Source organism: Schistocerca serialis, chromosome 1 (assembly GCF_023864345.2).
Source record: "Schistocerca serialis cubense isolate TAMUIC-IGC-003099 chromosome 1, iqSchSeri2.2, whole genome shotgun sequence".
Lineage (NCBI taxonomy): Eukaryota > Metazoa > Arthropoda > Insecta > Orthoptera > Acrididae > Schistocerca > Schistocerca serialis.
This window is the reverse complement of record NC_064638.1, coordinates 1014088875-1014116867: the sequence shown is the minus strand read 5'-3', so window position 1 is coordinate 1014116867 and position 27993 is coordinate 1014088875. Positions and strand designations below refer to the sequence as shown.

The 27993-nt window shown below is 43.6% G+C and overlaps 1 protein-coding gene across 1 annotated transcript in view; it reads right to left on the bottom strand.

Annotated features, from left to right (window-relative positions):
- Window positions 1–27993, bottom strand: part of LOC126454999 (lachesin-like) — a 1180169-nt gene that overhangs the window by 984385 nt on the left and 167791 nt on the right. The window lies entirely within an intron of this gene.

The following is a 27993-nucleotide window of genomic DNA, read 5'->3' as shown; positions in this document are numbered from 1 at the left end:
TTGCACATAAAGTTGATGGAGCTTGGTTGCATTTTCAGATTTTGTTCTGAGGAGCGTTTGTTGCTTTCATCACTAACCTGATCTTATCCCTTTTATAAGCTTTCTATAGTGTGTAGTTTCTACAGTCAAACAACGGCAAAACTAGGAAGGTAAAAGTCTTACATACTGTTGTCATAACTAGCAAACCACCCAATCCCCGTCAGTGCATCCACGACACTTATTAAATACCTCAGATTCACTACATGTAATGAACTTCACTGGCGAAATACTCAGTTGCCTCAAGATATTACACGTCTGATATTAGCTCGCACAGGAAACATGGTTCACCTTATGCGTATGTGCCTCATATAATCATAGTTTTATTTAAGTTTTTATTACTTGTCCAGTCTGCGACGAAGGGCCATAATGTGTAGGAGCATCACATACACTTCAAAAAATCAACAAATTATGGTTCGGATCCTTTGGGATAAGTTAAATAAAACTTCTGAACTTTTATTCGAATTATTTCGGTCTATGAAAAGGCGCAGCAGTGGCCTAGTACTCTGAAAATACGTTTCTTTTCTCTCCAACACTGCAGTAATTTCCAACCCGCAATATCCTCTACACATTGAGTTTTTCGTTGCACAAGATTTTAAAATTCCTTCCAATCCTATATTCTTTAAGAGATAAGTTGCGAAGTCTGAATAGGGCTACCACGCTAAAAAGAGTTTCAGATATGTACATTTTTAAGTCTTCCATTTATTTTCAATACTGCTACACTGGTGGGGGGGGGGGGGGGGGTAACACTGCATATGTTACTTTACAACAATAGCTGATAGTGAGCTTCCTTAGCTTGTCACTATCTATTTATTTGTTTCTCTGGTTCCATGCGATCGTGACGGTACTAAGAAAGGTACTGGCTAATAGTGTTTTAAATTAAAATTTTCTGTGCTGAAGCAATGAGCTTTTACAATCAGTTTTATTATTAAATCGCACTTGCCATTAGTGTGTCTCTGACTTCAACAGTTCCACGAAAACATGTTTTCAGTATATCAATTTATCTGATTTTTCAATTGGCGAGCTCAGTGACTGTCTTGTACTGGAACTTTAAATTTTGGAGCTGTTTTCATTACACAAGCTTGTGGCGTGGAATAAAATTAGCAGAAATTCAGTCAGCCACAAAATGAATGCGGAAATGGTTGTCTGATAAGTTGGTAAAAATTTGTTGGTGGCATGACATGTCGTCGAACACTGACATTTAAGTAACTCAAACATTAATATTAGAATAACATGCTTTAATAATCAGTCCGCCCCGATAGCTGAGTGATCAGCGCGGCGGTCTGTCACGCCAAGGGGCCCATGTTCGAATCCCGGCTGGGAGATTTTCTCCGCTCAGGGACTGGGTGTTGTGTTGTCCTCATTATCATTTCATTATGATCAGTGGAAGGCAACGGGAAACCACCGCTGGAATCACATCCCTAGGCGCTCATGCGTGGACCTCTGTGACGAGGCTTCCCCCATTACAAGACCTGCCGTAAGGCAGAACACAAAGTTAATACTCAAGCGTTTTCTAACAGAACGTTAAAAAGGAGAAAAGGACAGGTAGTTCTTACATTATTTCAGCTAATCGTGGCCCAGTACGTGAGATAACGCAATATGACTTCGTACGGCACGCAAAAATTCACTCTTTCACGTTTATTCGACTTACAGCTATCCGACACGCAACCACACAACGATTGAGGCAGCAGGCAAAGCGAATAGAAAAGTGGAAAACATCTCTGAAAGACGAAATAAACTGTCACAGCATTGTGTACCCACTTTAGACAGATACGAAACAGGTATTAAATATTTCCTCGCCTGTGCTGGATCCTCCGGTAACAGAAACCGTATTTTTACGACTGCAGCCAGGAGGAAATTTAGGGGAGTATAAATAAAACAGCAGCTACTAAAGGGACTTATTACTCCTCCATAAAGCGAGCGAATAAATCTTTCAGCGCAAGGCGGCAGCGGGCACATTGATTGGCCCCGGCCGACGGAGCGGCGGGAGGGTCGGCCTGAGAGGCGCTACGCCAGCAGCAGCCGCCCGCGTCGTCGTGGGAGCTGGCGCCAGCCACTGAGGCGTGCTGGCTGCCACAGCACTGCCGAGCTGTCTTGTTTAACTGCAGCCGAAACTACAACGTTCAACTGTTTAAGTAAAACTTTAACGCAGGGGTTCCTTCGCGGGCGACCATGTCTTTATGTAATTAGAATTATATTAATACCTCCAGCTGTCGACGGGCGTTGATATATGTCATCCGGGACTGGTGAAAATGTGTGTCCCGACCGGGATTCGAACCCGGCATCTCCTACTCACATGGCAGACGCTCTATCCATCTGAACCTCCGAGGGAACAGAAGATAGCGCGACTGCAGGGACCATCTCGCGCACGCCTCCCGCGAGACCCACTTTCTCACCTTGTATGTGCACACACTACATTCGTAGGGTCCCACCCCAACACACTCATTACTCGTGGAAGACAGTCTTACCAAGTCCCGTAAGAGTTCGCGGAATATGTGTGCATCCGAACAGAAGAAGAAGGTCATGGCCGGTATTGTCAGAACTAAATACTTTTATCGAAATGGTGTCTGTTCTTTCGGACATGTCCGAAAGAACAGACATACAATGTGAGAATGTGAGTTTCGCTGGAGGCGTGCGCGAGATAGTCCCTGCAGTCGCGCTCTACTCTGTGCCCTTCCTGGCTCAGGTGGATAGACCGTCTGTTATGTAAGCAGGAGATCCCGGGTGGGGCACACATTTTCACCTCTCTCCATTGACATATATCAACGCCCGTCAACAGCTGGAGGTATTAATATAATTCTAATTTCATTCTAAGCGGCGGCAGGTCATCAATGTCCGAAAGGACAGACACACACACACACACACACACACACACATATATATATATATATATATATATATATATATATATATATATATATATATATATATATATATATGGGGTGAGTCACCCAACGTTGCCGGCCGAAGTGGCCGTGCGGTTAAAGGCGCTGCAGTCTGGAACAGCAAGACCGCTACGGTCGCAGGATCGAATCTGCCTCGGGCATGGATGTTTGTGATGTCCTTAGGTTAGTTAGGTTTAACTAGTTCTAAGTTCTAGGGGATTAATGACCTCAGCAGTTGAGTCCCATAGTGCTCAGAGCCATTTGAACCAATCACCTAACGTTACCGCTGGATATATTTCGTAAACCACATCAAATACTGTCGAACCGATTCCACAGACCGAACGTGAGGAGAGGGGCAAGTGTAATTGTTTAATACAAACCATACAAAAATGCACGGAAGTATGTTTTTTGACACAAACCAACGTTTTAATTAAAAATGGAACCATGTTAGTTCTGTTAGCACATCTGAACATATAAACAAATACGTAATCAGTGCCGTTTGTTGCATTGTAAAATGTTAATTACATCTGGAGATATTGCAACCTAAAGTTGACGCTTGAAACCTCCGACGTTCAGTTGCGTGTTGTAACAAACACGGGCCACGGTCGGCGAGCAGCATCTGCAGGGACATGTTTACGATGACGACCGTGTTTACGAGTGTGGCTGTAGTGCACTGTTGTGGTTTGGTCTAGCTGTCGCAGTGTCCGCATGTAGCGCTTGCTGCTATTGTTATTCTGCATTCGTGTCCGCACGCAGACCAACTGTGTACACCGTGTTACCAGACGTCTGTGATAGTGTAGTGTTGTAGGAACTGTGACCATGGTGTATTCGAACTCTGAAAAGGCGGAGATGATGCTCATCTATGGCGAGTGTCGACAAAATGCAGTTGAAGCCTGCAGTGTGTATACAGAACGGTACCCGAACAGAGAGCATCCAACGTGCCGCACATTGCAAAACATCTACCGCCAACTGTATGCAACAGGTATGGTCGTCGCACGCAAACGGGTCCGTAACAGGCCTGTCACAGGAGAAGCGGGTGCAGTTGGTGTGTAGCTGCTGTTGCCGTGAACCCACACATCAGTACACGGGACATTGCGAGAGCCGGTGGACTGAGTCAAAGTAGTGTCATGCGCATACTGCATCGTCACCGCTTTCACCCGTTTCATGTGTCGCTACATCAGCAATTACATGGTGATGACTTTAATCATCGAGTGCAATTCTGTCAATGGGCATTAACAGAGAATGCGTTGCAGTTCTACCTGTTTACCGATGAAGTGGGTTTCACAAACCACGGGGCAGTGAATCTACGGAACATGCATTACTGGTCCGTGGACAATCCTCGCTGACTCAGACAGGTAGAGCGACAGCGACCGTGGACTGTAAATGTATGGTGCGGAATCATTGGCGACCACCTCATTGGTCCTCACTTCATTGCAGGGGCCCAAACAGCTGCAACATACATCGCGTTTCTACAGAATGATCTGCCAACGTTGCTCGAAAATGTCCCACTGGAAACGCGTCGATGTATGTGGTATCAGCATGATGGTGCACCTGCACATTCCGCAATTAACACTAGGCTGACCCTTGACAGGATGTTCGACGGGCATTTCATAGGACGTGGAGGACGCATAAATTGGCCAGCCCGTTCTCCTGATCTTACACCTCTGGGTTTCTTTCTGTGGGGTACGTTAAAGGAGAATGTGTACCGTGATGTGCCTACAACCCCAGAGGATATGAAACAACGTATTGTGGCAGCCTGCGGCGACATTACACCAAATGATGGCCACCACATTGAACATCTATTGGCCTGACATGTCGGCACACACTCTATTCCACTCCGTAATTGAAAACGGAAACCACGTGTGTACGTGTACCTCACCCCTCATGGTAATGTACATGTGCGTCAGTGTAAAAGACCAATAAAAAGGTGTTAGCATGTGGACGTAATTTGCTGTTCCAGTCTCTTCTGTACCTAAAGTCCATCACCGTTCCCTTTGGATCCCTACGTAATTCGGTGCTCTCCTATACACACGATCGAACAGCGGAGGAGTGGTACTCAAGCGTCAACTTTCGGTTACAATATCTCCGGATGTAATTAACATTTTACAATGCAACAAACGGCACTGATTACGTATTTTTTTATATGTTCAGATGTGCTAAGAAAACTAACGGGGTTCCATTTAAGAAAACATAGGTTTGTGTTAAAAAACATACTTCCGTGCATTTTTTTATGGTTTGTATTAACCAATTACACTAGCCCCTCTCCTCACGTTCGGGTTGTGGAATCGATTCGTCAGTATTTGATGTGGTTTACGAAATATATCCATCGGTAATGTTAGGTGACTCAGCCTGTATATATATATATATATATATATATATATATATATATATATATATATATATATATATATTCAAAAATATCAAACTCTCGAGGATGAAAATCATAAGTGTCATAATGTTGAAAACTATTAAAAATGTTAAAACTCTTCGAGGAAACTAAAACTAAAGCTACCCGTAAAGTATCACACAGTATAAAAGACGCAAAGGTGAGGGAGGGAACGACGACTAAGGAGGCAATGCACATTAGTCTATCCTGGGTTGCAACATGACATTTAGAATCAAGTGACATTCTAGGAATCTGAAGAAAGTCCAATATCAACAGTACTCCAGTATTATGTTGTAACTGTAAATATTGGTAAGTGATACGTTTTATTTTAATTACTTTCAGCTACATTTGGCAATGATCTGACGTTACTTTGACCCAAAATTATTATTTAATACTATCATTTCACGGTTTCTTACTATATTCACTTGGTGAAGTAACTAACGTTACGAAACCTGTCGTGCTCTTTAAATAAAATGCCTCTGAGCACTATGGGACTTAACTTCTGTGGTCATCAGTCCCCTAGAACTTAGAACTACTTAAACGTAACTAACCTAAGGACATGACACACATCCATGCCCGAGGCAGGATTCGAACCTGCGACCGTAGCAGTCGCGCGGTTCCGGACTGAAGCGCCTAGAACCGCTAGACCACCGCGGCCGGCTCTTTAAATAAAACATGATCCAAGTTTCATTGAGGTATGTTACTTGGCAGTGACACATCAAGCGCTGAAGTTACTTTCGTCCTGAAGTTTTTCACACGAGTGCATTTCCCGGCCAGGACCGGATCGTCATCCTGGAAGAAAATTTTAAAATTTAAAGTAAACAAGGATATTCACTCGTATATATATATATATATATATATATATATATATATATATATATATGTGTGTGTGTGTGTGTGTGTGTGTGTGTGTGTGTGTGTGTGTGTGTGTGTCTGTGTGTCTGTGTGTGGTTGAGGGGGTAGATATAGAGCAGTGAATATATGTCAGAAGCAATACAGGAAATCGCGTCAACAGCTTTAAGAAAACAGTGGAAAATGTAAATGTGAATGGTCGGACGAGAATACGAAGCCCGTAAAACAGCTGCTCCACGTCGCTCTGGCAGAACAAGTTTCCACTTATGGATAATTGTCCTATGATGTGATAGTTGTATAGCGTTTCCTCTTGGTCGAAGTTACGCATGTTCAAATGTTCAAACTAGATCCACCTACAATCAGTTGTAGGAGAATACGCTCTCGAGAGAAAAAAGAAGGAAATATGAGAATGGCACAGATACCGGTAGATGCAACATACATTAACAGAAAAACAAATTGTTGCAGTTTTAGAGAAACTGGATAATTTATCCAAGAGAACTTCACAAATAGTCAATAGCACATTAGTCCATCTCTGGCCCTTATGCAGCCAGTTATCCGGCTTGACATTTATTGATAGAGTTGTTGGATGTCCTCTTGAGCGATAGCATGCCATATTCTGTCCAGTTGGTGCATAAGGCTATCTATTTATCTATTTATTCTATTCTGCCCAGAGTCTTCAGTGATGTGTCCTGCTTTGAACTGCCCCCAATAACCAGCGAAGACGTGTCTCGAGAGATTCCTGATAAATGTTGGATACCGACCTGTCTGTCGTCCGCGAAACCGCTCGACAACCAGGAGTGATGGTCTGTGGTGTCATTTCCATTCATAGGAATACGCCTTTGGTTGTAATCCACGGTACCCTTATAGAACAACGATATTCTGGGCCCAGTCTCAGCCGGCCGAGGTGGCCGAGCGGTTCTAGGCGCTTCAGTCTGGAACCGCGCAACCACTACGGTCGCAGGTTCGAATCCTGCCTCGGGCATGGATGTGTGTAATGTCCTTAGGTTATTTGGGTTTAAGTAGTTCTAAGTTCATGGGGACTAATGATATCAGATGTTAAGTCTCAAAGTGCTCAGAGCCATTTGAACCTTTTTTTTTTTAAACCCAGTCTCTTGCTGTCCTTCATATGCTTACATTTCAGCTAGATAATGCCCGCCAGCACACGGTGAGAGTTTCTACTGCTGCCTTCGTGCTTGCCCAACCCTATCTAAGCCGTCACTGACGCCCGGTGTTGTCCAATTGAGACCGTTGGGGGATTATGACAGGGCCCTTCAACAAGTTCGGGATTTTGAGAATCTAACGTGCCAGTTGGTTTGAATTTTGCACGATATCCCCCAGAAGGACACCCAACAGCTACATCAATCAATGGCAAGCCGAATAACTGCATGCGTAAGTGCAAGAGGTGGACCACGCGGTATTGACTCGCTCGGTTTGTGAACCTGTTTGTCTTGAATAAATCATCTTTTTATTTTTAAGTTGTAATCATTTGCTTGTCTGTCTACCGATTTCCGACCTGCTCGGATGCGTCAATGCGTCACTTTTTTGGTCTTAATGTTTATTGAGGGAGCTAATATTCCTTTTAGAAAGTATCGAGATAATTTATGTCACTAAAGGCAAGGTTTGCGTAAGCTGAGCAGTTACCCCAGGATACTGTTCGAATTTCCTATGTGACAAACTGCGAAAGAGAGTAGTATTTAGTACACTGAGTATTTTTTTTTTTATAGACGACTCGTAGCAAAGCGTGAGGTACGGGCCGGTTCACTGCGCACTGGCACGCCGTCCATCGCGCTGTCAGTCGGCGAGGGGCGCGCGTTGTTCCGCCGACACGGCTGCTGCAGCCGCCCCCGCTGACGCCCCCACTGCCTGTCCTCTCGCCATGCCAGGGGCGGCTGGGCGTTGCCCGGCGCGCGCAGCCAATTTTTCAAACCCGGCCGTGGCCGGAGAGGCTCAAGTTAATTAACTGTTCGTTAAACTGCGCCCGCCGGCCGGCAGCGGCACTCTTCTCCGCGAGGTGGAGGAGTTGGCGCGCGAGCATGTGGGGAATACCAAGACCGGCCGCCCCCGACCGGAATAAGCAATGTCCGAGGGTGGCCAGCCGGGAGGAGCATAGGCCGCTGCGGTGCGCCGCCCGCCGTCGCTCCCGTCCAGTTGCACCGCTCTGCTTAAAGTTTCACCTCAAGTACAGCAGACTGCTACGAAGAATGACTGCCAGAGATGGTTCAAGGAATGGTAAAAACAGACCTCTCCCTCGACGTTTTCTGCCCCCCGTCTGCCTTTGGTCGTCTTGATGATGGTTCAGATGACTCTGAGCACTATGGGACATAACTTCTTGGACTCGCATTCGGGAGGACGACGGTTCAATCCCGCGTCCGGCCGTCTTGATTTAGGTTCTCCGTGATTTCCCTAAATCGCTCCAGGCAAATGCCGGGATGGTTCTTCTGAAAGGGCACGGCCGACTTCCCTCCCTGTCCTTCGCTACTCCGATAAGACCGATGACCTCGCTGTTTGGTCTCTTCCCCCAAACAATACAATATAATACTTAACTTCTGAGGTCATCAGTCCCCTACACTTACAACTACTTAAACCTAACTAAACTAAGGACGTCACACACATCCATGCCCGAGTCAGGATTCGAACCTGCGACCGTAGCGGTCGCGCGGTTCCAGACTGAAGCACCTAGAACCGCTCGGCCACACCAGCCGGCTCTCTGGTCGTCTTGACCGATCGAAAAACGTCTTGCCAGTACACTTGATTGTCAGCCCCATCATACTTGTTTATGATTTCACATTAGTACGGTTCCGTAACTCAGTAGGTAAGAACTGAATCGTTATAGGATCATATTCTTGTTCGCAGGAACGGGTAAAGGTTGATTTGCGAGGGGGGGCGGGGGGACGAAACAGCGAGATGATCGAAGGATTACGGAAGGACAAAGAAAGAAGTCAGCTGTGTCCTTTCCAGAGAACTATCTCGGTATTTGCGTGAGGGGGTTTAGGGAAATCACGGAAAACCTAAATCAGGATGGCCGGACGCGGGTTTGAACCTCCGTCTTACGGAAATCCTTCTTCCTACAGCATGCAAGTGTAGTATGCTAAGTACTGCACCACCTCGCTCGGTGAACGAGTAAAGGTTCAAAAATGGTTCAAATGGCTCTGAGCACTAAGGGACTTTTCATCTGAGGTCATCAGTCCCCTAGACTTTACTTAAACCTAACTAACCTAAGGACCAGAATGAAATTTTCACTCTGCAGCGGAGTGTGTGCTGATATGAAACTTCATGGCAGATTAAAACCGTGTGCCCGACCGAGACTCGAACTCGGGACCTTTGCCTTTCGCGGGCAAGTGCTCTACCATCTGAGCTACCGAAGCACGACTCACGCTCGGTACTCACAGCTTTACTTCTGCCAGTATCTCGTCTCCCACCTTCCAAACTTTACAGAAGCTCTCCTGCGAACCTTGCAGAACTATCACTCCTGAAAGAAAGGACGTCACACACATCGATGCCCGAGGCAGGATGCGAACCTGCGACCGTAGCAGCTGCGCGGTTCCGGACTGAAGCGCCTAGAACCGCTCGGTCACAAAGGCCGGCTGAACGAGTAAACGTATTAAGTTAAAATTAATACGTGTGGCACATTGCCCATATAAAATATTAAAGCTTCTAAGTCGACGCAATTAAAGGATACGACTATTTGTAACACATATTTTGCTGCTCCAAAACTCACTCATCAATAGCTATTGACGAACTTTCTGTATAAGGCAGAATGAAAAATGTTCCTATCATAGAACGAACAAAGTTGAATACATACTGAGCAGAGACGTGATTTAGTCTTTTGACTACCAGCGATAGCTTGGAAACCGATGTAGATTTTTGTTCACTCGGACGACAACAGATACGATACAGGGCATTTTTTTTTTCGAACCATGTCGCTCTTATCGTGGCAACGGACAAAGCTTTGATAACACAACAAGACACCATTAATTACATCTATTTGTCTACCTTCTTACTGAATTTGAACCGAATCGCACAAGTTTGAGACGTAGAAGTAGTGATCGTAAAGGAACCCCAAAGATGTGTGTTTTGCACGTAAAATCCGGTTGAAGATTTCGAGTTTGAATTTTTATGGTAAGAATGCATTTTTTATTTATTTGATTCACTTTAAACAGTTTCCACGCATTCAGTTTATTTAATAACGAATTTTACGTGCGACGTTTAGCTCGAATTTAAACCATCGTATCTCCACAACGGATAAAGATTATTGGATGAAAAAAATTCTCTTTTACTTTATTCATTCCTCTACCTCCGTGCATAGTTTCTCAGTTCCATAAGATCATTGGAAGTTTTGAGACTAATAGTTACTTAAGTTATGGACCTATATGATACAAGTACCTCAATAAGTAATTGCGTGGTCATCGAATAAAGATCGTCGACAACCAGAACCTTACGTCACGTAAGATTAAAAGAAATAAAGTACAAATGTCTTCTCCAAGAAGCTTACGCAGCATGCAGCTGATGTGAGTTTGAAAACTGCTGGAAATTCTAGAACAGCACGGCCTGTCTTGGATTTAAGTCCCCTCCCTCCCTCATTCACATATTAGAAAGATCCATTGGCTTGACAACTGACGCACCTCATTCGACGACATTCTCTCTCGATAGTCGGGAATAGAACGGAAGTAGAGGTAAATTTCTGCTTTACTTTATTTACACTAATTTATTCGTTGTTTGCACCGTTAGAGCAGTGATTGTTATTAATCCTCTTTATTCTCTAATGAACTTTAAAAGTGTAGAACCAATGTGGAGCTGACTATTGCTGATACAGAGAAGGGTGGAGTAAAATATGTCTGTTTTTTCTTTAAGGCGACTGCAGGCTTTCTACATTCATTTGGTATCAGTTATAGAAGTACTAGATGGCGTTGCTCTGAAACCTGTATCGTACCTCTTTAGCATTCAATAAATTATGTATACAAACCTACATTCCAGACGTCTATAATGCTGTAGGAAAGAAAGGTTCGAGAGGGCGAGGCGAAAAGTAATTCCAATGATTGCCAAAAAGCTGGATGATGAGCTCTCGACGTTTCTGCTACGAGACGTTGGCACTGGATTCTCGTATTTAAGCAGTGAAGATGAGTGTGAAGTTGACTCTAACCTTGGCAGCCAGACACAGTGGTCATTTGTGTGTGAGCTGTGTTTGGGTGAATGTGTATGTTATTTCAGAAGGAGACCTTCTGGTCGAAAACTTACTTTTATAGAAGTCTTCTTGTTGTTCCTGTCTGTGACGCAACGTCTCCGCTGTACGGTGAGTAGCAATCTAAGCTTTTTATTTTCACAGTATTCAGATTTTCACTTGTTGGGTACTAATAGAAACAAATTACAAATGACAAAAACCAGAACAGGAAATGTCATTAAACTACAACCTTTGAACTGTTAATTTGTATTATCATTGGCGATTCAAATGTAATGTCCCACAGAGCAAATAGGATGTACCACAATTCCGCCCACATATTTTTCAGTGGTCACAGTACGGACTAATACAAGAAAACACAATGCAGTAAACAAGGACTGTAAGGTGCATCCTGAAGAGCCACGATCACTCGTTCAGTAGATGAGGTGTGTCTCACAGTAAAGAAGATGAACAAGTGCTCACGGCTCTGAAGGTATGCATTTTAGAGCCCATGTATCTTAGATTTTTTCTTGGTTTGGTCCACACTGCTACCTCTGCAAGTTTGTCGGTGGAGTTCTTATTCACGGCATTTGTCATACGGCCCACGACTTTTGAATCAGCCTGTAAAACCGTATCGTTCTAAGGGAAACGGACACTGACAAACGTTATACTGTGCTTTAAAGAAGTAAGATGTTCATATTCGAAGACTGAAATACTTTTTCGCTTTTTACTGCACAAGACGGGTAAGAACCGTGCCAAAATTTCGTATCTTCGCATTCCTGAATTAATTGACAAAGTGCAAGAAATTGATAGAACTGTTCCAATATGTACGGATGAAACTTCATGATTCTTTCCTTGAACCATGATAACAACATCAAAAGTACGGTTCAGTGCGATGTGCATGACTGTCATGGAGGATGCATGTATTGCTGGGCAATCTGCAGACCACTGGCGTTCAGTTACACGTCGTCGCGAAAAAATCCCTCTCCAGAAACTCGCTCAATCACTAAAATGGAATAAAGTGTGCTACAATTGTTTGCTGCTGAAGAAAATATTGTAATGCATTAAAACGGAAGTTAGTGCAATCGAGAACTGAATTATGAACTGCTCAAAAAGGTTTCAGCGCACTTGCTTTTTTGATAATAAGAAGGGCCTGAGATTCTAGAGGAGCAAGGAGAGAAAGAATACAGCTTGGAAAATTAAAAAATAACTTTACTGTCGAATAAAATAGAAAATTTAACCAAAATTTTGGAAACAATCCTCCAGGCTGTGGCTAAGACGCGTCTAAGCAATATCATTTCTTCCAAGTGCGCCAGTCCAAGTACGTATGCAGAATAATTATGTAAAGTTTAAATCGTAAAAGATGTACTGACGGAAGTAAAGCAATGAATTGGATCGTGAGTCGTGCTCGGATAGCTGAGTTGGTAGAGCATTTGCTCGTGGAAAACAAAGGTCCCAGGTTTGAGTTCCGGTCCGGCACACAGTTGTAATCTTCCAGGAAGTTTCCTCAACTGATGATGATAATGATGATATGATACTCTTTCCATTCTTGTGGGCCGGCCGGTGTGGCCGTGCGGTTAAAGGCGCTTCAGTCTGGAACCGCGTGACCGCTACGGTCGCAGGTTCGAATCCTGCCTCGGGCATGGATGTGTGTGATGTCCTTAGGTTAGTTAGGTTTAATTAGTTCTAAGTTCTGGGCGACTGATGACCTCAGAAGTTAAGTCGCATAGTGCTCAGAGCCATTTGAACCATTTGAACCATTCTTGTGGAATCAAAAACTGCTTCTGTGTAACAACCAGCACAGGGTTGGAGTCCAACATTTTTCTATGTTAGCCCTCCTGAGGTAATCCAGTGTGTGAAGAGGATTTCCCTAGTCCCAAGCAAGGTCCGTTTCCACAGAGAACATTGTGTAGTACTGATTTCAGGCTCCTGTAGAAAGAAGGTGTTAATGTGGTATGCTCGTGCACATCTCCTTGAAAGACAACCCTGTTGCCAAAACCTTATCTGTAGGGCTGAACAGGAGGTTGGAGGGTCCGGCCTCGATACTATACAGTTCTAAAACTGTAGATCATGGTGTTGGGAGTGATCAGGCATTCGTACTTGATCTGGGACAAAAAGCATGCCTAACACACCTAACAGTTGAAACTTTGGTACAGCGTGACTGAGGAGTGTATTGGTACGTCGCCAGTTCCATATTCTTCAATGACTATTATCAGACGTCGGAAAACACCTGCACTCGTCGGCGAAGAGAACAGGGCGCCAGTGAATCACTTTCCATTCAAGGAGTCCTCTTTCGACCTTCCTCGGGCAAGACGGTTTTTGGGGGAGTTTCAATATTTGTTCAAAACTGATTCCGGGAGGGCATACTAATCGTTTGGAGTCGACTTCGGGCTGATTGAGCACAGCCCTCCCAGATGTCTGCATACATGCAACGAGCATTTATGTTCCATTCTCCTCGCGTTAGCTGTGGCCCGTCATCAACCAGTGTTGTTGCGACCGCAACGAGGCAAATCTTCAAAGTTTTGTTTGACTAGATAGCCTTTTAAAGTTCGAGTAACGTCACTGTGGTGCACGTCAATTCGGCGACAACTTCCCGTGCTGACAACTGTTGAGGCCGAAAGTGACAATGTGCGCTATGTCTAAACTTGAAATGACGTATCGAACCATGTTGACGAACTGAATAATGCACGCAAGGTGCGCGATCACGTTCATAACTGGAGACACATGCGCTTTACTAAAGTGGAGTGAGACTGCGGCCTCACTTTTACCTCCATTACATAGGCAGGTACATGGCAGATTCCCGTGATACAAAGAACTTTGATAAACAGATTTTCGATTGCTGATGAAGATCGGTTAAAATGACTACAATTGAGCTTTACAACAACGTGCAGATTTCGAACTGAAGCTTAGACGGCCATACAGCTACAATGTCTGAATGAATAATCTTTCGATGAGTAGCTTGTGATATATCACAGTTATCTGGAGTCATTTAGCTTTTGGGAGACCAAGAAAATATGTTTATGGGTATTTAAAACCACCCAGTGTCTTAATCACTGCGACAACTTGTTTAATTATGTCTTAGCAGCAGAAAATGTCCTATTATTACTTGTTACTGGAGTGCAGTGATCAATCTTCTTTTTCTGCAGGTGCGATTTTGGATATGGTCGCCTTAGTTCCATTACTCTTTTTTTAGCTGTGCTCAGAGGGATTCGTCTGATATAGTAGCAGCAGTAGAAGCAGTAATTTTATTTAACTTTGGATCACTTTTACGAGAATGTTGGTCACGTCATGGTATTATAATTTAAAACTAACGTAAATGTTGTCATTCATATTTACAGGCATTTACATAGTTAGTCTACAGGTATATTTTAACAAGCATTGGACAACTGGTCACCTCTGGCCTTATAGTAGGAATCATACTGGCTTTTTCCTGAAGTAATTTAGGAAAACCACGGAAAACCTAAATCGCAATGGACGGATGAAGACTGGAGCCTTTACCCTCCCTAATACAAGGCCACTCTGTTTAAAACAGTGCTACATCATTGGCTTTATCCCTAGTGTACAATAATATTTGGAAAACAAATTATTTAATAATATAAGAGGCTAACGCTTAAGTGTTCACTCATTCCTCACTAACAGTCACTGCACACAATACACACACTATAAGCGATAGATTACTTTATAATTTATTAATACTATGAGGTAACCTCGGGACCATACGGATGATGTTCGGATTCCATTGTGTACACTATAATATTTCATTTACTAGCCCGAAAAATTGAGTAAATATCCCTCTACAATGTTCTGTTGAGCTCAGAAAGAGGCTAAGAAGTTAGCACAGTTCGTAGCTTTGCTGGTAAGGTTTTTCAGAAGGAAAAAAAAAAGAGACGATGAGAAGAATAAGAAGAGGAAACATACTGTGAAAGTATCCTGTGAAGTGATAGAAGTCTCATTATTATTACTATTATTGTTATTATTGTTAATATTGCTTCCTTGGTTCACGGGTGTTGCGTCAGATAATGTTGTGGAAGCTTCCACACTATCCGACGCGACGCCCTTGAACCAAGGAAGCAGTTACACGTCAGGAAAGTCTTAGACAGCACATTGTTAATACTGTTATTTACTTGTGTGATATTATTACCAAACCACTACTCATTTGCTGGTATCTAAGTAATAGTTCACTACATAGATTGTATAACTTGGCAGATACTTTTTAATCATATTGTTAAATAAGTTAGTTTCACTGTCTTTAACTTCCTTGGGCTATTTATTGTACAGTTTTCCACTTTAGTAGAAACTTGAGTTGTCAGTTTTATGTTTCTTCTTTCTTGGTAAATGAATGTTCAGTTTAGATATTGTTCCACAATAACTGCAGAACTGTATGTGTAATAATTTTCAACTTTATTTTCGATGTGCATAAAGGATTGGTAAATTTACTCTCATGGTGTACTTAAAATCTCTGGAGTCTTGTACAGAGTTTTACGATGAGCACGACTACTATTCTCGGATATTATTCTTTTCTATAATTTGAAAAATTTTCATATTTTGCGCATTCGTTACCCAGAAATGAATTCCATTGCTATGAACTGAGTATATACGTGAATCATGTGTAATTAAAAGCACAAGCTGTTACATACTGATGACATGTATGATACGACGCTGTTGTTAATTCTGTTTCAAGATATGTGGCGGACGGAATGAGTAAATGAAAGTTGAGACCTCTTGCAATTTGTAATTGTAAGTGAACCACTTTTACATATCTATGCGTACTTCTCCAGTTGTTGCTGGGGTATTTCTTCAGTATATACAAGGGCTTTCAAATTTTTTATCTCATTATTAGCGTTCGTGTAATATTTTGCAGAATATGTCATTGTCAAGAAAAAAATCAATTTAAATACTTATTTCACTCACTTATGGAAGACCTTGGCCGTCCGATCGTAGCAAAAGAAGCTGGCTCGTCATACAATAAAATCTTCGCCAAGATTTTATTGCACTGCTACGTGGAGAAAACATTCATAATCTAATTCCTGAAATAGTTCAAATTTGGATAAAAAATAAATAATATGCAATTTATAGATATGTTTTTTGTCTCCCTACTATTTAGTCACTGACTGTGTCACTACTATATTGAAATAACATTTTTAATGATAAACAAATGTGGAGAACAAAAAGCGTTTGCTTTCTCTTTTCAGTTTTATTTTTTCATTCGTATCAATGTACAACGCATGAAATGTAGAAGTGCGTCATTTTTTACCGCGGACCCAATAAAAAGCTGTACGGTCGTCCACAACACTAATGTGTTTCTTGTTACAGAGAATGAATGAGATCAGGTTTCAGAAGATCGTGTCATATACTGAAACAGTTATTGGATCGAAATTGTATAAATCATTTTTACGTACACTGGAATCGCGCTTTCGGGAGGACGACGGTTCAATCCCGCGTCAGGCCATCCTGATTTAGGTTTTCCGTGATTTCCCTAAATCGCTCCAGGCAAATACCGGGATGGTTCCATTTGAAAGGGCACGGCCGACTTCCTTCCCCGTCCTTCCCTAATCTGACGAGACCGATGACCGCGATGTCTGGTCTCCTTCCCCAAAGAACTCAACCCTTTTTTACGTAGACATGTACAGGACCAAGCTTGTTACGCTCACACACTTCTGTGTACAGTCGGAACTACGTTTCCAGAATGAGATTTTCACTCGGCAGCGGAGTGTGCGCTGATATGAAACTTTCTGGCAGATTAAAACTGTGTGCCCTTCCGAGACTCCAACTCCCGACCTTTGGATTTCACAGGCAAGTGCTCTACCATCTGAGCTACCGAAGCACGACTCTCGCCCGCTCCTCACAGCTTTTGTAAAGTTTGGAAGGTAGGAGACGAGATACTGGCAGAAGTAAAGCTGTGAGGACAGGGCGTGAGTCGTGCTTCGGTAGCTCAGATGATCGTCAGTCGTGTTCAGGCACTCGGCCGGTGCACATCGCGCGGTGACGGGCGGCAGCGCGGGCCAGTGTTTACGTCGCGAGCAGTGCTGAGGTGGAGAGCTGAGCAGCGTGTGCGAGCGCTGTTAACTTTTCTTTCTGTATAACTGTTGTAAGTAAGATGTCGACAATTAACAGAGCGAACAGCGTTCAGTGTGTTTTCGATCGTGCTGCCTTGCGACCGACGGCTTTTGAAATTCATGAGTGGATCTTTGAGGATCTGAAATTGCCGGAAGATATAGTCGACACGTTCCAGTTGGACTTTGTGCGGTACTCGTTATTTATCAAATTTATTTCGAGTGACACTTATGAGAAATTCGTTGAGGAGCATGCTGGTGTGAGACCATTTCGTCATAATGATGGCAGTATTATTAATGTCCAAATCATGCCTTCGGGATACGGAGTGAGAACCGTTAGGCTATTTAATGTGCCACCCGAGTGCCCTAATGACCTGATTGCAAGATCTCTGTCACTGTACGGCGCTGTTTTGCCAATTACTAATAAAAAATGTTCGAGTGCTTATCGCTACCAAGTTAACAGCGGGGTGCGAAGTGTACGTGTAGACTTAAAAAAGCATATACCTTCGTATGTTGCCATTGGCGGTTGTCGTGCGAAGGTAACTTACATTGGACAACCCCCTACCTGTTCGATCTGCCATTCAACAGAACGTCTGCGGATGAACTGTACACGTCGACGTCCATTTCAACTTCCAAGGGAACGTCCTGCAGACGGTAGTGAAAAGCTTGTTCCGCTATTGAGTGAGGTAGTCGCGGGGACTGTACCACCACCTCGGCAGCCGGAAAGTGTTAGCGAGGCGGAGATGCCAGTTCAGGTGGAATGCAGTGCCAAAGACATTCGCGGTAGGACGGACGTCGATTCGGCACCGTCATCCTCACCGGGGCAGTTACCGCTGGATAGCAACGATGCACCAGCCATCTCTGAAACTAAGCCGTGTGAGATACGGGAGCGGGTGCAGATCAGTTTGCCTGAACCACCCATATCGGTAGAGACTGCAGCAGAAACGAAGAAAGGCCGCCGAAGTAGAAGCAAAGGGACTAGTAGCAAAGAGGAAAAGTCGGATGATTTGAGACCCGTACACGTGTCAGAAAGTGGCAGTGAGACTGAACCTCAATCTTCTTGCTCCGTGCGCTGCTAGGACACCGCGAGGCAAGAACGCATTCGTGAACAAACCAAACACCCGAAGGCACTACTGAGCGCTGAGAGGGAGCAGAGAACCGTAACGGCTAAGAGGAAGAGCGAACAGAGTAGCGAGCAGCTGCAGCAGCGTTCCCGCAGGAACTCGCTGACGTCAGTCGCAGCCCCGCGTGGTGGCCAGGCGGATGGGACCACGTTGACAGACTCAGCCGGCGGTGGCGGGCAGGGCGGCGCGCGCACCGCGCAGCACCCCGACAGCAATGAGCCGTGGTGGCAGCAGAACGAGGAGATGCAGCACCAGCTGCTCTCGCGCATGACCATCGCGCAGCGACATTTCCACACTCTGACCCGTTATTGGTTTTGACGTTTCGTTTCGTACTCCAGACGTTCCCAACGAGTTTGGTTCAAAGCCGTCGAGAAGGACGATCCAACACAGAGCTCATTGTCCTCTGAACCATCATGTGCGATAGCCAAACCTACAACGTTACCACACTTAACGTCAATAGAATTCAAAGTGCGGTGAAACTCCGTTCGCTAACTGATTTCTTGTATGGTACCAGCGTTGACATTGCCCTCCTACAGGAGGTCTTAGAAGTGCCGGTTACGTTCTCATTGATAACATCAATCTCCAGGATACTGTAGGCACTGCCATACTTCTGCTCGACTGTATATCATTTACGGATGTGCAGCGGCTGCCTAGTGGTCGTGGCATTTCTCTTCGAGTGAATGGTGTGCAGATTGTTAACGTGTACGCACCCTCAGGTAGCACTCATAAGAGATATCGTTCAAAATTTTATAAAAACGAGGTTCCCATTCTTCTTAGCGCTTATCGCACATCTCATCCTCGGTGGTGACTTCAATTGTGTGCTTAACGACAGAGACCAAACTCCTAACACGAACAGATGTATCGAACTTGAACATTTAATTCATGGCATGCGTCTTCACGATACATGGCAACAACTGCACGGTGAACGGGTAGCGTACACCTTCGTAACCAGTCATTCTGCCAGTCGGCTGGATAAGATCTATGTGTCCGATGCCCTCCAGCGACACACTGTGAACTGTGACATAGCTCCTGTTAACATCTCCGACCATTGTGCGTATCAGTGTTACCTTAACCTACAACGCCAGCAAATATACCGCGGGAAAGGCTACTGGAAATTGAATGTCAGCCTTCTGCAGGATGTCCAACTTGAAGAGGAGGTGAACATAACGTGGCAACAGCTCCAGCGGCAACGACGTCGTTACGATAGCGTTCTCCAGTGATGGATTCAGTGTGCTAATCCTAAATTACGCCTCACCCTCATGAGCTTTTGGCAGAAACAGACTATTGAGTTTGAGAGAACTGTACAGTCGCACACAATCCTTCTCGCGATATCGACGTAAAGATCAAACGATATAAAGCGAAAATCACGGCGATACAACGCCAACGAATGCAAGGCATCATCGTGCGAGCCCAACCCAAGGACGTTGCCGCCGAAGAACGGGCCTCTCTATACCACATCCTGAGAACGACGAAACGGTGTAAAGCCATGTTGATTGAAGCCGTCGTTGATGACGCTGAGAAAGCCATCACGAAGCAACGTGACATCATCTCGCACGTCTACGACTATTATAGTCAGCTTTACAAGAAGCAAGCCGTTGATGAACACTCGTGCGACGATTTTCTTAGGACCTTGAGCTGTCGCTTGTCACAATAGGATAATGCAAATCTGGAATCTCTTTTCACAGAGGACGAAATCCGACTGGCGGTCCACAGTGCAAAGAAAGGGAAGTCACCAGGACCCGACGGTCTCAGCGCTGAGTTTTACCAGCGTTACTGGAACCTCCTCGGTCCGACACTCCTCGAGATAGTGAATGAACTCTGGCACCTGGAAGTTATACCCAAGGCATTTATGGAAGGTATCATCCTGCCCTTACCGAAAAAAGGGAACAGCAGGAAGGTCGAAAACATGCGACCCATCACACTCCTGAATGCCGATTTCAAAATCATCACCAGATCGATTAAGCTAAGGATGCAAACCGTTATGTACAAGGTTTTGGGCAGTTACCAGTACAGTGCAGTGCAAGGCCGAAGTGCAATCTCAGCTGCCTGCGATTTGAGGGACATCATCTGTTCATATGCTGAATCCAAAGGACAGGGAGCTCTGATCTTTCTAGGAGAAGGCTTATCACCGTGTACGTCATGACTTCCTCTTTAAAAGCATGAAGAAACTAGGATTTGGACTTCATCTCATAGAATTAATTCGCAAACTTACTACAAACGCCTCTTCACAGATTCTCATTAATGGCCATTTTACAAAAGAAGTTTCCATTGAGCAATCCATCCGCCAAGGTTGTCCTCTGTCAATGATTTTGTACGCCATTGCAGTAGAGCCGCTACTGAACAACTTGGCGCATAGCGGCATCGGGCTCAGCGTCGAGTCTGTCACTATTCCATGCATTGCGTACGCTGACGATATATGCGTAACTGTGTCATCATCGCATCAACTTCTGTCAGCGGAAACTCTTTTACAAACATTCACATTTCTTTCAGGAGCAATACTAAATAGAACTAAAACCACAGCTTTGTAAATCGGTGGCGGTATCGGAGACATATCCCATGTTACCTGGTGCAAGGTCAAGGATTATCACACAACCCTCGGTGTTACCTTTGAGGCCAAACCAGACAAATTCCTGACGAAGAACTGGTCACACATGCTTAATAAATTACGTGCTGCTTTGATACTTCACTCCGACCGTGACTTGAACATACTACATAAAGTTAACACCATCGAGATCGCCATTACGAGCAAGATGAATTATTTGGCACAAATTCTTCCAATCCCCGACCATCTAGCCAAGAGTATACAACAAGCGTTATGTTGGTTTCTTTTTAGGGGCCACATCTTCAAAGTTCAATTAGATACCTTAACCTTACCTTCGTTCAAAGGTGGTCTTAACCTCATTAAAGTACACAAAAAATGTGTCACCCTGCTCCTAAATCGCATCAGGAAGGAATTCCGTACCCGGAGGACCAGTATCATCACAAACCTCATTCAGCGGTGGAAGCCTCATAGCCTTGACCCATCCGTTAATATCGCCGGCATTCCACTTTCTTACCGACATGTGCGACTGTACTACATGGAAATGAGCTACATTCGACACAACATCGTCGATAACGGAAGCCTGACGAACAGGAAGCTTTATGGCCTTCTCTTGACAACAAACCACAGGAATCGTCTCGAAGAAAAACATCCACATACACATTGGAGTATAGTATGGCGGAATGTGCACAGCGACGTGTTACCGTCACGCGTCATAACCGACTGGTATCTAACAGTCAACGATAAAGTAGAAACGAATGAAAAGCTACATAAAATTGGCCTTCATCCAACGCCCAACTGTGACGCATGCGGAAGGGTGGATACGCTTCATCATAGGTTCACGTGCGGACTTGCAGAAGAAATTACTACATTTCTTCGTCAACGATTGTCGGTGATAGACCGTACGACGCCCTGTGGTGTAGATCTTTTAGAGATCATTCAGCCACAAAAACTGAGATATCCACGAGCAAAAAACAACGCTGCAACGTGGATCATGGGCCACACAGCATCGTTTATTATGCAGAATAGGCATGCTACTTTCCTCGACTATTATTCTTACATAGAAATTGAACACTTTAAAATGAGACAACATTGTGACTACAGGAGGATATTTGTAAATACGCTGAACATAATAATTAACGGTTAAATGCTTCAAATACAATATTTCGGATAGCAGAGGTTGCCAGTGACCTGTATGTATGAATCCCATTTGCTTCCTGGGACTTCAGTTCTTGTCGGAAATTTACGATACTATTCAGATGCTCACCAATGCAGAAGGCACTTTTTTCTTTCCCATTTTCGTTTTCACATTCCCTTCTCCTGCAGAGCAGCGGAGCAACTTTCCTTCAACTATGAAGTGATAGTCTTCTGTGCACCATAAAAATTTCTGTTTACTACTTGGCACAAATATATATATATATATATATATATATATATATATATATATATATATAATAAAAAAATTTAAAAAAAAAACTCAAGAAGATATTTCATTTCTTATATTGCGCCACGGCAGCCTAGAAATGATATATACTTTGTTCATTCTATTCTTATTACAAATTGTAGCAAATGTAAAAAAAAAGGAAAAGAAAAAAGAAGATGGATAGAGCGTCTGCCATATAAGCAGGAGATCCCGAGTTCGAGTCCCGGTGGGGGCACACATTTTCAACATGTCGCCAATGTCTAAAAAAAAATTTAAAAAAAGATGGTAGAGCACTTGCCCGCGAAAAGCAAAGATCCCGAGTTCGAGTCTCGGCCGGGCACACAGTTTTAATCTGCCAGGAAGTTTCAGAACTACGTTATTTATGACGAAGCTAGGTTCTTCAATTTAAATGTACCTAACCCATAAGTAAAGAATTACCTCTCAGGATGTAATTGTTTCGCTGTTCGTCTATTTATCATTGATTTACTTGCATTCATGCTACAATACTTGTTATTAGTTTCCCAAAGTTAGTAGGTGTGAAACATTTCTAGCCTATGCACAACTTAAATGTCTTTGGTTGGTACTTTTATGATGGAAAAATAAGTTATTTTAGGTTCAAACCTATCATTTTTCTCATTGTAAACAATAATAATAATGATTTTCAGGAGTAGTAGGGAAGATTTAGTGATACTCAAAATTTCGTAGAAAACATGGTGTGTTGATTAATGAAATCGTTTTAGTATTAAATTGCACGATTTTAACAATGTGTATGTTTTAGTAGAGTCTGATTGATTACTGCCACATTTAAATAGTGAATGGACGCAAAATGTTTCCAGCACAGAATTCTTCAATTCTGGTTGTGGTTGGATTACTTCAGGGTATTTTAATGATCTATTTTCATTGTCAGAAGGGTGTAAAGACGCGCAATCGTTTCCTGGGATAACAAGACAGCGTGCTACAGACTCGACGCACACGGCCGGTGTGTAAACGGGCGGGGCGCTTGTAAATGCCGTGGCTCTATACGCTCACTACACAGAGATGGCGCCGGCGCGTCAGAGCTTTCAGCTGTAAAAGCAAACTGCGCCGGAGGGCTTGCGGGGCGTCGATACGTAAGCCGTCCTCTCGGCAACATCTCGTCTCAGATCACCCCTTGATAAAAGAATATCGCTGCGGGCGCCGCGTAGTGCTTTTAGGCGGACTGTCGTTTCGCAAGGGTTGTGTGCATAAATAATATTTGTTGCGGCGGGGCAGAGCGCCCCCGGGATACGGTTCGAAATGTTCCGCGCCATTAAGCTCGCTGCGGCCGCACGGACCCGCCTTTGGTTCCGGCAGGTGGCGTTTATCCGCTCTTCCTCTGGAACGGCCGCTCTACAAGAACTGCCTGGAAAAGACTGGAGGGCACTCAGATGTCTGCCGCTTTGCTCACCTGCGCGGCGGCTGGCACCGTTCAACAAAAAGAATTTTTTTTTTCTATTTTTCCTCTAAAAACGGGTCCACATATGCGTTTGTGTGTGTGTGTGTGTGTGTGTGTGTGTGTGTGTGTGTGTGTGTGTGTATGAGTGTGTGTGTGGACTTGTTTAAAGTAGTCGCTGTTATAGGATGTTTTAAACTTAAAATCGAAATCTCACTCCCTTGAGGTATTATTTATTTATTACTGCTTACAATTTCGACGCCCGCCGCCTGGAAGCCAACGCAGGTCGGATTTTGACGTTACTAAAGAAAGTTCTTTGGAAATTTTATTCATATTCACTTCAGGCTTTTGTAATTTACTCCCTTTTATCAGTTAGTGAAGATAAACCTGGAAATACCAAGGGAGGGAGCGGGTGCTTTGTGGGGAGACGGGGGTGGATACATCGTGCTCACGTTTTGAAATATCGTTATCTGGTCTGTTACTTAAAATATTAATTTTTTTTAAAAAATGTACTGTTTCCAATGAATTCTTCTGCCATATTACATCAATATTTTCAATTTTTCATTTAAATTAAACCCAAAACTTTAAGTTTCTGTATTAGATGTCACTTTCCCCACTTAATTTCCAATTCAATGTTTTCAGGTGCACAACGTTACGTACAGATCAATATCTCTTTGAAAACTATGTTTTGAACAAAAGTTAACAATTATCAACGAATTTTGTGTTTGTTTCAATTTTTTACGTTAGTCATGAAGTACAGCCCGCTGTTTGTACACGTTACGTCGAGTACATTGACACTAGTACAAGTGTGCTAAACAATATTTTCCGTTTCTGGAGCTTATTTTCACATCAGTATGTTATTAATATAAGTCAACAACGATTAACTACTTTTGTTTCTGTTTCTTTTTTCAGTAGAGAACCGTGACCAACTTCGTAATGCGCATCATGAAAAATGGTTAGATATTTTCAGGGTTAATCAAAAAGTAAATAGAACATTTAAGAAATAATAAATGTTAAGTGAAATACCAAAACCCTTAAGTCATGATAATATATTAATTTATTATCTAAACTACCACCGCTGAACTGGTCTTAGTTATATTATTCAGAAAGCCCTCTTTACGGAATTCTAGATCCATGATTCTCACTGCCATTGCTTGCTTCTATGTGAGTGATTCCCTGACTGCCACGGACAGCATGCCAGATCACTAGATTTGTAATTCCAGAAATCTCATACTATCTTCAAACAGTCGTGAACCCACCGCAGTCGTGAACCCACCGCTTCAGCCCTGAGACGGGGTTACAGGAGAGCTGGCGCCCTCGTCTGCACTCCCAGTGGAGACAAACAACCAAACCTAATGGATTCATCACACCACACCAGACGCAGCCTGTTCTAGTTCGGAGACGTACATAAGTCACCTGAAAGTTTTCATTCTCCTGTTTCTTCCCTAGCTACCTCTCTGTCGGATACATATCCATTGTTTCTCATCTTCTGAAAAGGAATTCATCGATGAATCCTCGGTGATTTTCATCGAGTCCCTCACACTATTTGATTTAGCATTAAAGCTCACAATTGGGTTTCTCTAAGACTCTAAACATTTCCTATGTTTCCTTTCAGACTTATACCTTACTTCTTACCTCGTTCACCAGATGCCATTTGTCTTTGTGTCTAAAAATGTCACTTAATGTACCAATGAAAGTTATTAGGGGCAGTAAATCTTCGTAGGTTGGACACTCCAGTAAAGTATGGTCTAGTGTAGCAGTGTCGCTGTCACTGCCTGTCAGGCAGTGAGCCATGCATGCAAATGGATTTACTTCTTGATGCTTGTAAATATTCGATGTACCCTGCGACCTGTTGTGATAGTGTCATACTCTCTTTGGCACTCATGGCTTTCTACAAATTTAAATCTGGTTTGGTTGTTATTTTCTGACTCCTCACCTTGTGAAGTTTTCTTTGCGAAGCCATTAGAGAAAACATATGCGATAACAGGACTAAAACATTACAATAAGCACACGTCCACAAACGACCCGTATGTGAGACAGCTGGTAACGTGTGCTTGCGAGTGACCACTAAATTCAGAAAGGAATACTGTCCTAGTCACTAGAAATTAATTTGAAATATAAACATTAAGATTAGGTTTCCATCAAATTGGGCTCAAATGCCACCCATGGTCTACCTTAAATAAGAATTCAATACTACTTCAGTACGCTTAATTTAATTCTCGCATGTACTAGTATCTGCTAACGGAGATGCGTCCATGTGTCGCCCTCGGATTTTGATGCAATATCACACTGCAGTGAGTTACGAGTTGTTTCTAAGACTCCCAGGTCATCTAATAGAACTTGAAATAACTGTACCGAATGAAGCTATGTGGTTCGAGAGACGTTTTCGAATCTCAAACATCTATTATGTTTAAATGCGGACTGACGCGAATAATGAAAATTTATACCAAAACTGGGATTCGAATCCTCGCCTTGGTACAAATTTTCGTTCGTTGCTTCAGTCCACATATATACATCACAAATGCTTGAGACTTAAAATCGTCTCTGGAACCATATAGCTTCATTTTATTAAAGCAACTATGCCTAGGTTTCAGGTTGGATCTTCCATTTCTTCCGATGCCGAGGTGCTATTGCAATACTGTTGCAGCCGCGTGAGATTAGCCGAGCGGTCTTCGGCGCTGCAGTCATGGACTGTATGGCTAGTCCTGGCGGAGGTTCGAGTCCTGCCTCGAACATGGTTCAAAAAATGGCTCTGAGCACTATGGGACTTAACATCTTTGGTCATCAGTCCCCTAGAACTTAGAACTACTTAAACCTAACGACATCACACAACACCCAGTCATCACTAGGCAGAGAAAATCTCCGACCCCGCCGGGAATCGAACCCGGGAACCCGGGCGCGGGAAGCGTGAACGCTACCGCACGACCACGAGCTGCGGACCCCTCGGGCATGGGTGTGTGTGTGTTTGTCCTTAGGGTAATTTAGCTTAAGTAGCTTGTAAGCTTAAGGACTGAAGACCTTAGCAGTTACGTCCCATAAGATTTCACACACATTTGAACATTTTTGAATACTGTTGCACAGCCTCTGCTGTTCGAGGTTTAAGGGGACTATCAGTGGGCTGATGTGTGAATGGTAGTTTGGATTGATGAGTGACGCGTGCTACGGTAGTCTGTGCAGGGCCAAGTTTGCGTAATGGTTAGCACATCTTCGGTTCAGTTTGCATATACACACAAAATTGTACAAATCGCTGCAGCAGTTCTTGAACTGTACCAAAAGCAGTGCTGTACACTATACTTTTGAAGCGACCCATATAGATAATTCTGAAGCTACATTTTATCTACATTTGTTTTCATGCCTCGTTTCTGCAGTCACAATTACGCAAGTAACGCAAGTTACATATAGGGTGTGGACAAAAATACGGGTGGACCAAAAACACAACTGCCGGCCGAAGTGGCAGTGCGGTTAAAGGCGCTGCAGTCTGGAACCGCAAGACCGCTACGGTCGCAGGTTCGAATCCTGCCTCGGGCATGGATGTTTGTGATGTCCTTAGGTTAAGTAGGTTTAACTAGTTCTAAGTTCTAGGGGACTAATGACCTCAGCAGTTGAGTCCCATAGTGCTCAGAGCCATTTGAACCAAAAACACAACTCATTACTATGCCTAATATGTTGTAGGTAAACCCTTGTCATCCAAATCAGCTTCCATTCGTCTCGCAATGGATAACTACAGAAACTGTAAGATTTTCAAGGGAATCCTGTACCATTCTTTGTGCAAAACAGTGGCAATTTCAGGTAACGCTGTTGGAGGTTCATAGCAATAAAATACACTTGTCTCCAAACCAGACCACGAAGGCTCAACAATATTGAGATTTTATGGCTGTGATGGCCAGTGGCGATGTGGCAGTTCATCCCCGTGCCAACAAAACCAGTACTGGATGATGGGATCTCGCTGAAGTGTGGCTCTATCGTGTTGGAACACAGTATCTCCACTTGGGAGCAAGTATTGTAGCATGCGATTGACATGATCAGCCAAAATTGTCATGTAACCTTTGGCAGGAATACGATCTTAAAGGTTAACTATGGAACCCATGAAATACCACGAGATCGATTCTCAAATCATCACCGAACCCCC